Source organism: Phalangium opilio, unplaced genomic scaffold, assembly GCF_054372755.1.
Source record: "Phalangium opilio isolate 3A_F unplaced genomic scaffold, DU_Popi_V2 ptg000100l_1, whole genome shotgun sequence".
NCBI lineage: Eukaryota > Metazoa > Arthropoda > Arachnida > Opiliones > Phalangiidae > Phalangium > Phalangium opilio.
The window spans coordinates 3,228,843-3,237,649 of NW_028324203.1; positions in this window are offsets into that span (position 1 = coordinate 3,228,843).

Genomic DNA, 8,807 nt, shown 5'->3' on the forward strand with positions numbered 1-8,807 from the left:
AATTCACCAGGCGTTGCTTTACAAGAATCTATGACCTACGTCACTTCATGACAAGCTCCAGTTTGTAACCTGTGACAAACTTATGGCCAAAGATATCTTATGAACTAATGATAGCTACAATCATATAATTCCGATGAAGAAATCAAAATAGAAAGCCAAGATTAAAGTGAGGTTTCATCAAAGAAGTACAACTTGCTCGAAAGTATTCATATGCTACTTATGTACCTGCGTGAAAAAAGTATTTTCATGCCATGGCAGGAATTATAATAGATATGTTCCTGATCATAACGTTATTCTCTATTTTGTATTTGATTCTTAAAGAGTATTAAAGATAAAGAAAATTTATTAAATAGAAAGAAAAGTGTCTGTAAATGCATATACTCAATGTGACAAGGATTTCATATCATTTGAACTTCACAAGACTTTCTGGACTTCCCTAGCCTAATTTCATCTCTAATCCCGCGTCCCATTCTTTATCGTGTCGTTTTTATTTGACATGATACTCTAATGTTAAATAAATTATTTTCCCATGAGGGGAGATGTCTTGATGAGACCAAATTACCATAGTAAAGTTCCAGAAATTTTGGGGAGGGGGCATTTCATTCAAGGTTAAGTCGGGTGGTTTTTTTTACAAATGTTCAGGTTGCTATAGAGCCAGCGGTTAACAGAGATACTCACTAAAAACGAAAATATAAATAAAGTTTTTGATTTTCCACCCTGACCCCTGATTTTGAAACGCTTTCATTGAATTTAAAATTTTTACTATGCATGTCGTTAATTGACCGTGGATTGCATCATCTTAGTAGTTTGGGTTAAACTGCGGAAATATGGTTCACACTCTACTTCATCAGTCGAGTTCGCTAATTGTCTATAAAATTTGACTTTAGCAACTATATACCACTTAATTCCCTTTTTATCCTTTAAATGTTTTTTTAGATAGTTCATTATTTCCCCTTTGTACTCGTTTATCAGAGATGTAAAGTAGAGCGCGTCATTACCGTAAAAACGCGCCAAGAAAGCCGCACCCCCTAAAATGTTCATTTTTTCTATTCGGGGGTCGGTGTTCAGCTGTGTATTCGAGATTTGTTGGGAGGTACTAGGAGTAGGGGAGGAGGGGTGGGAAGACGTTTCTGTTACAGGTGCATCCGCTGTTACTGACTGTGAAGTTCTCGATGTAAATGGTACCGAATGTGTTGCAGGGGTAGATAAATTTGAGACTTCGGGGTGTTTTTTCATGTGCCTTGTAAAAAGATATGGCCGTTTAAAAGTTTCCCCGCAAATTTGGCAAACTAAAGACGTCTTTTGATGAGTTTCTCGCTCATGCCGTAGACGGTTACCGTTTTTGGTGAAACTTTTCCCGCAAATGGTGCAGGCGAATTTCTCCATTTTTTTCCCTCCAGTGTTTTGAATACAGGCTTACCTATATCCATCCGTTATAATATCACGTGGTTCATTTCTATTTTCCCGGTTAGGGAGATTGTGGAAAGAGAGGGACTAATGAAAATGTGACACATACCTTAGGTTGGATGCTGTGGGATTCCCGGATGGTTTGCAGGATATAAATAATTAAGGGGAGCTGAATTCGATTATATAGGAAAAACTGATTAACCAATCAACGTCAACTACATAGAAGTACTTGATTCACGTGTGCAATAGACAAAGTATTGGATTATATCTCCACCCCGTATTAGTATATACACCCAAACTCCCCCTTCCATTAAACGTCTGACGTAATTATTACCCTGAAAATAAACGATCGGGAAAAACAAAAAAAAAATAAAAATAAACCAGATCCACAAAAATGGCTCGTTCGTGTAACACCTGACAAAATTAGGTTGTGTGAGTATAGAAGAATAAGGATACTATAGAAGATAAAAATTAAGTAAAACGGGATTTGAAGGGGCCATGTTTACACGTAAAACATTTGTTTACTTCATATAACTATGTTAAGGGAAACAACGCGACAAAATTTGGAGGATTGATGTTTAGATTTGGAAACATATTTGATTCTTTCATATAGCACCAATGGCTGGGCTCCCTGGCATTTTGTTACCTATGATTCTGAATTTTGTTACAATTTTCAAATTTATATTTAGGAAAATGAATTGGAAAGCCTATTAGCTTTGGGTCTATCTAACAATTCACCTGCTGTCCTGAGGTCTGCGTCATCACGCTTGATTTCCGCCATGGAAAACTCTCAACCCACTTCACTTAATTATCTGTACGATAATTATTTATATTGATTGAAACTCTAAAATTCAATTTCAACTTGAATTATTTTCTTTTCGTTTCAGGGAAATTCTCCAAATGGTAATTGAAAACAACTCCGAAAATTCCAATGATGCCTCGCTCTCTAGGATCAGTCCTTATTTATCAAATACAACAATTGAAGATGATTTCTCTAATGAAGTAAGTAAAGCTTAAGTTTATAAGTGATATCTTCCTTCCATAAGTATGAGTGCACTTCCTATACAAGTTCGTAACGCTACTGAGAGACTTACAGTACTCGAGATAACTAGTTCGAGGGAGAACGACGGAAGCGAGTCAATTGACTACACTCGGTGGTGGTGGTTAATTTTGCAGGACTTCCGCATCTATGTCCTATTTAGTCTGCATTACTAAGCCTCCTTTGACAGGGCCTCACCAGGCGTACGTCGCTTTACCCTGAATCTATGACCTACCTAGGCCACTTCGTGAGAAGCTCCAGTCTGTACCCAGTGCCCAAACTTATGAAATGAACGTATGACGGAGAGAACTTATGAAATTTCAAAGAACTTAAGATCTAAAGGTGAAAGCACGCGTTTGAAAAGATCAGTCACGAACTGTAGAGCGCGACAATTAAAAAGGGGTTTAGTAAATTAGTGATCATCTGTCACTCGATGTAGCGCCATTTGGCCTCGCGCTATTGTGTATATTTCATTCAGTATTAATTAAAGGAAAAGGGCAGCTTGCATAACTGATTATACCTTAAAAGAACTGCTTTTTTCTAAATATAAGTGGAATTAAATATTTTTTAAAAAAATAAATGACAATCTTACTACAAAATGGTTAGTGGATATAATTAGCCTTAAAAACGATCAAGGACTACTGCCTCGCCATCCGCCATTGGTTAAGTGGCGTCTGCTAAATCGAACCACTTCTTCTTCCCCCCTCTACGTCTCTCTCCCTCAGCCTGTGTGAATTCAACCAATCCCGTAGGGGTAAGAGATTTGATTTAGCAGACGCCACTAAACCATTGGCGGATGGCGAGGCAGTAGTCCTTGATCGTTTTTAAGACTAATTTAATGCACTAATTATCATATTGTAATAATAGATCATTTATTTTTTAATATTTTCCTAAGAGAATTGTCCTCATTTTAAGCGCTAATCAAATATGTTACCTTAACATTTCCTTTACTTTCTAAAAAGTAGATGTTGCTAGCGAAGAGAGATTCTTTACTAGTGACGAGAGTTTTACGAAAAGATGCGGGGGCGATGGACCATCGCGTGGGTGTATGAGGTTATATTTTCATACTTTATTTTCATTATTTTAGAATGTAAGCGTACGTATAGGAGAACATTACGAAAGGCGACTCCACGAAAACTATGTGAATTAAATTTTCTTTACATTAGCTTGTATGTGCTAGGAGTTGAACGTGACAGAAAAAATACTCCAGTCTGAAGTCCTTTCTAAGTAGATTCTAATTGATTTCAGCTTGAAAAGGAAACGCTCACGAAAGCCTATTTTAGTTTGGAACTTGCGCTTAAAGATCAAATGAAATTACTCGCGAGGTACTCTTCGCAGCAAGTGCAAAGCAGCGCTGAGGTGAGTTTTCCAACTATCTCCATAGGTGTGAGTGAGATAAGTGTTGAATACCGAATGACTTTACTGTCCCTTTATTGGCTTGAACTACTGAGTGGAAAATAATCTTCTTTCGCTCTCGAGATCCCTTATGTTCTATATTTTCCGAGTTGTCTGCTCATCTCGTGGTGCGTGTTATATCGTTTTCCAATGGGACCGACCGAGAGCGCTCGGAGATCGCTCCGTATTTTCTCGGAGGAACTGATCTAGTTGCTCCAATTGAAAGACGAAAGTATTTTCGGAGCGGTTTTGTTTACGTCATCAGGCTTTCTTGTGTCGGAGCGGTTGGGATCAATCCGGGAGCGACTGGATAAATGGAAGACGCGCCTCGGTCTCGGAGCCGCTCGTGTTTTCCCATTAAATTATCTATACCCTCAAATCTCTACTATCGATTTCTATTCTAAGGGGACGTCAGCTCGGAGTTCACTTTCCAGTTCAATTATATACTTTGTTTTTCTGAATTCTAGACGGCACGTTTACTGCGTGAATTACAAGATAGAAAAGGAAAGTGCGCCTCGCTTGAGGATGAAATCCAACGGCAAAGTTCCATGTTACGCGAAGAACTGACGGCGCAAGCCCGAGAAGGGAAAATTAAAGATTCCCAAATTGAAGAGCTTCAATTTCAGTAAGTTTGTATGGACATAATTGTAGATTATAGAAAGATTTTAAGTCAGTCTCAGGGTTCGAACAGAACCTGGATAAGTCAGGGATATGAAAAAATGGGGTAAAAGTCAGGGATTTAAAGCATTTTTTAAAAAACGTCAGCGATAGGTCAGGGATTTCGTTTGGTATGTCATACTACGATTGCTTCGAGTAATGCTAAATAAATATGGGCCATCAGGGATAAGCTGCGTGAAAAGTGGGGGATTTTTCAGTTGAAAATTTTGTCCGAACCCTGAGTCAGCCCAAAGACTATTAAATACGGGTGGCGCGTGGTTCTTTTAGAGCAGCGTCTCTCTAGCGCCGCGCCGCGACCGATATTTAAACTTTTTCGTCAATTAAAACCATGGCCATAACAAAAGACTTATGAGTCGAATTAAGTTACGGGACTCTCCCGCTAAGGGAGCTGCTGACAGCCGATGCCTTTAGAAGAACATGTGTTTTTACCCTGTAATTTTTCCAGTCCTTCTGTGTTTAATAGTCTTGGTACTTCACGGGAATTCAAATGATATTAGCTTCTAGTTTCATCTAAGCGTTAAACGTTAATTCAAGTATTTCTTTATTTAAATAAACGTTAATTCAAGTATTTCTTTGTTTAAATAAAGATTGAAAGAACTAATGGATGAAATGGGTGGGTATAAGCATGATGTGGCCAAATACAATATATTAGATTCCAATAATAAAGAACGCATTTTAGGCTACGAAACTAAGATTGCTGGGTAAGTGCGCTTAATTTGAATCTGAATTTATCCGGCACCGTAGTCCTCCCAGCATCATCAGCGGTTAGGTAGGGTCGAACCGGGCGAAATTTAAAAGAACGCTTCCGGCTCTATCTTAAAAATAGAAGCTAGTTCTCGTACAAATAAAATGGTGCTACGCGGCAGGACTTAGCAATCGCCTACCGAAGGGTAGGGGCGTGTGCGAGCGAGGTACACTGGGAGAGATACGTTGCCGCAGGTCGCCCATCATCATTACCAATCCATCTCAACTCCCTTATCCCTGAAAATAGTACTGATAAAGTAATAGGCTATTTAGCCCCAAAATTGGGCCTTAAATAGCTCACCAAATCATGTACACTATATAAGCCCAAAAAATGGACCTAAATGGAAGGAGCTTTTTTATAGTTACAAAGTAATTAGCTTTTAAATACCTGAAAAGTGAAATAATTAATGGTTTATAACATAAGTTTATAAGATTAAGTATGACACTTCCTATACTTCGTAATGCTAGAGACTAAAGCGTGGTTTTCACTTGACCGAAAAAAAAACTGCTTTGCAGCTGGACGTCAAATGTTTTTTACGTTGTCGCCCAGCGGCAGCGTTATAGCGTTTTCACTTAGCGTAGACAGTTCCCGCGTATAACGGAACCAAGGCTTACCAGAGAAAAACTGAACATTGCACTAATTGCGGCCCATCTATTGACTTTCTTTTTTGGTCTTTGTAATATTTGGGTCCCATATCATAAAGATAAGGATGATTCCGAACCTCTTCAATTAAACGTATAGCATTGAACTTGGGCATTCTCAAGGATAGTAACTGACTCGATTAGGAACTAGATAAATAAAAACATGGCGGACCGCGGACGTCCTCTTACGAACACGCGTGGCTGAAAATGACGTCACGAATCAAGCTTATTGCTGATTGGCTCGCGCAGAGCGTTAACGTTGAACACGGCCGAAAAAATAGAGAGCTAATAGCGCCACACACGTAATTTCTGTCCAGCGTAACTATATGTTTTCGGTTGTCGCATGACGTCGGGCGAAAAGTCGTGATTTACGCCAAGTGAAAACCATGCTTTACCGAGAGCTAGTTCGAGAATTTGCAGACTACACGCGATTTTGTAGTCCATCTTCCAATTTAAGCTCGATTCTCACTCGACCGAAAAAAGCCGGCGGAAATCACGCAGCCGACGGTATAAATTTTAACTTCCGGCGGTAAACCGTTCACACTACGACTGACTTTTGAGTTTGGTGGTAGAGAGTTTTGGGTCACGTGACAGATTTGAGGTGAGAGGAAGGCTGGGGCGATTAGTTTCGTTTTTCTCTTTGGACAGCGTCGTTGGAGAAGGGAGATGGCGCAATGATTGCTCTAACTTTATTGGCTCTCAGAATGGGAAAAGCAAACGTTTTGCGTGTATCAGAACAGAAGTGCAAATGTTATTCGTGATCTGTTGCGAAGGCGCGAATAGACGAAGGCGCGAGTTCAATGTGGACAAAGCTTTAGTCAGCATTACTAAGCCTTAGATAGCAGCGCCTCGCCGGGCGTCACTTCACGAGAATCTATGACCCGTGTCACTTCATGACAAACTCCAGTTTGTAACGTATCTTATGAACGAATGGTTAAAATTATTAACACCCACCGTTACGGTGTCATGCATAGAAATGCTTCTAAAAAAATGATTTTAAATGAGCATAGGGGTTTTTTTTTCGCCTTAATAGTATTTATATTCTTTGTCAGGCTTGAAAATGTGGACAGACAGCTCCGCAAGCAAAACGAAGATAAGGACAACTGAATCAAAAGTAAGTCAAAAAGGGAGATTCTTAATTACTCAAGGTTATAAATTATTTAGCGTAACTGCCTCTATTTTTTAACAGGTCTTACTTCGAAGATTAATAATCTACAACAGGAAGTAAGTTGATATGTTTCGGTTGTTTATATCTCAGACCATTGAACACGGATGAGCTGAAAAAATTATAAACTAAAACCCCGTTCTTCTATTGGCATGGCCTGTCGTCGCCCCTAGCGGGAGAGACGGACAGTCCCGAAACTTAATTCGACTCGTAAGCCTTATGGCTGTGTGGTTTGAGTCGAAAAATTTCAATATTGGTCGGAGCGTGACGCTTGAAAGGAGCTGCCCTGAATGCACCACGCCTCGTGACTCAGTTTTGACGTCAGTGCCTAGGTGAAACGTCCAGGGCTTAGTTTCTTCAGTGAGCGGCGGCCATGTTTTTTTACCGCTTTGGTTCTATGAGTGCCCTAAAAGAAACACGCGCCTCCCGTATCTCCATGCTAGTCCACCCGTGTTAATTGGTCTTAGTTTATATTTTCTCCGCGGAATTGTCAAGTTAGAAGTATAAATTGAATAGGCTGACTTGACGTGTGATCCTTTCATTTTCATTTTTTTGCAGTTAGAGATGAAAACCAATAATCTCTGGTTGAAAACAGATGAATTGAAGATAAATAAAAAAAATGCGTGAAGCTGCCCAATATATGCGGCAAAACTCTTAATATACCTTTATAAATATTTTTGTGTTTCATCATTTAAAAACATATTTTCATGTTCGTGTTAATTTTTAAGAATTAAATAGATTTTTTACCGGAGGTGTGCGAGTCCTCATTTTTAGGTTGCGAGTCCAAGTGTGAGTAGTGGAAAACTGGACTTGCCGGGTCGTGCTCGAGTCCAGTTTTCCAGTACTCGCGAGTCATCAAAAAAGTAAAAAATTGTTAGAGTCCAATGCGAGTCCAGAATTTTTTACAAATTCTAATGAGTCTAAATTATAAATAGTCACTTATTTACTAAAAATTAGTAATTAACAATAATATTAGTCCAAGTCAAATGAAAAATCATAGTTTTCCAAAAAATTTCATAGTTTTCCAAAAAAATTTCAATGACAATAATAGACACTACAATATCTACGCCATGGTTACACTTGTGTAGAAGCGCCTGCATCGACAAGTGACAATCCAGCCGCGGACTGAGGAATGTAATGGGTTATGGGACTGGCGCGTGTCAAATAAAGCGTTAGCGAATTTGTCCTTTTTCATGAAACGGTACTTGTACCTCTTGTATGGACAAGAGTTATTACTTGTCCAATGACCTTCCCTTTTTTTCTCCCACAACAACTTTTACCTTTCCGAGTGACGATGACGTCACGAAGAGGTCACCGCGTTCAATCAGATTTAGCTTTTGTACAGCGGGTTCCGCTCGTTTGCGAAGGTTTCTTTAGCAGCCACACCCGACTGGTTTCTATTACTTTCCCTCTCTTTATGGTCAAGATCTTGGCGCTTAGCAGCCATACCTAACTGGTTTCTATTTCTTTCCTTCTCTTTATAGTCAGGATCTTGGCGCTTAGCAGCCATACCTGACTGTTTTCTACTCCATTCCCTCTTTTTATATTCAGGATCTTGTCGTTTAGCAGCATACCTATCTGTTTTCTATTACTTTCCCTCTCTATAGTCAGGATCTTCGCGCTTAGCAGCCATACCTAACTGGTTTCTATTCCATTCCCTGTTTTTATATTCAGGATCTTGTCGTTTAGCAGCATACCTAACTGGTTTCTATTACTTTCCCTATCTTTTTAGTCTGG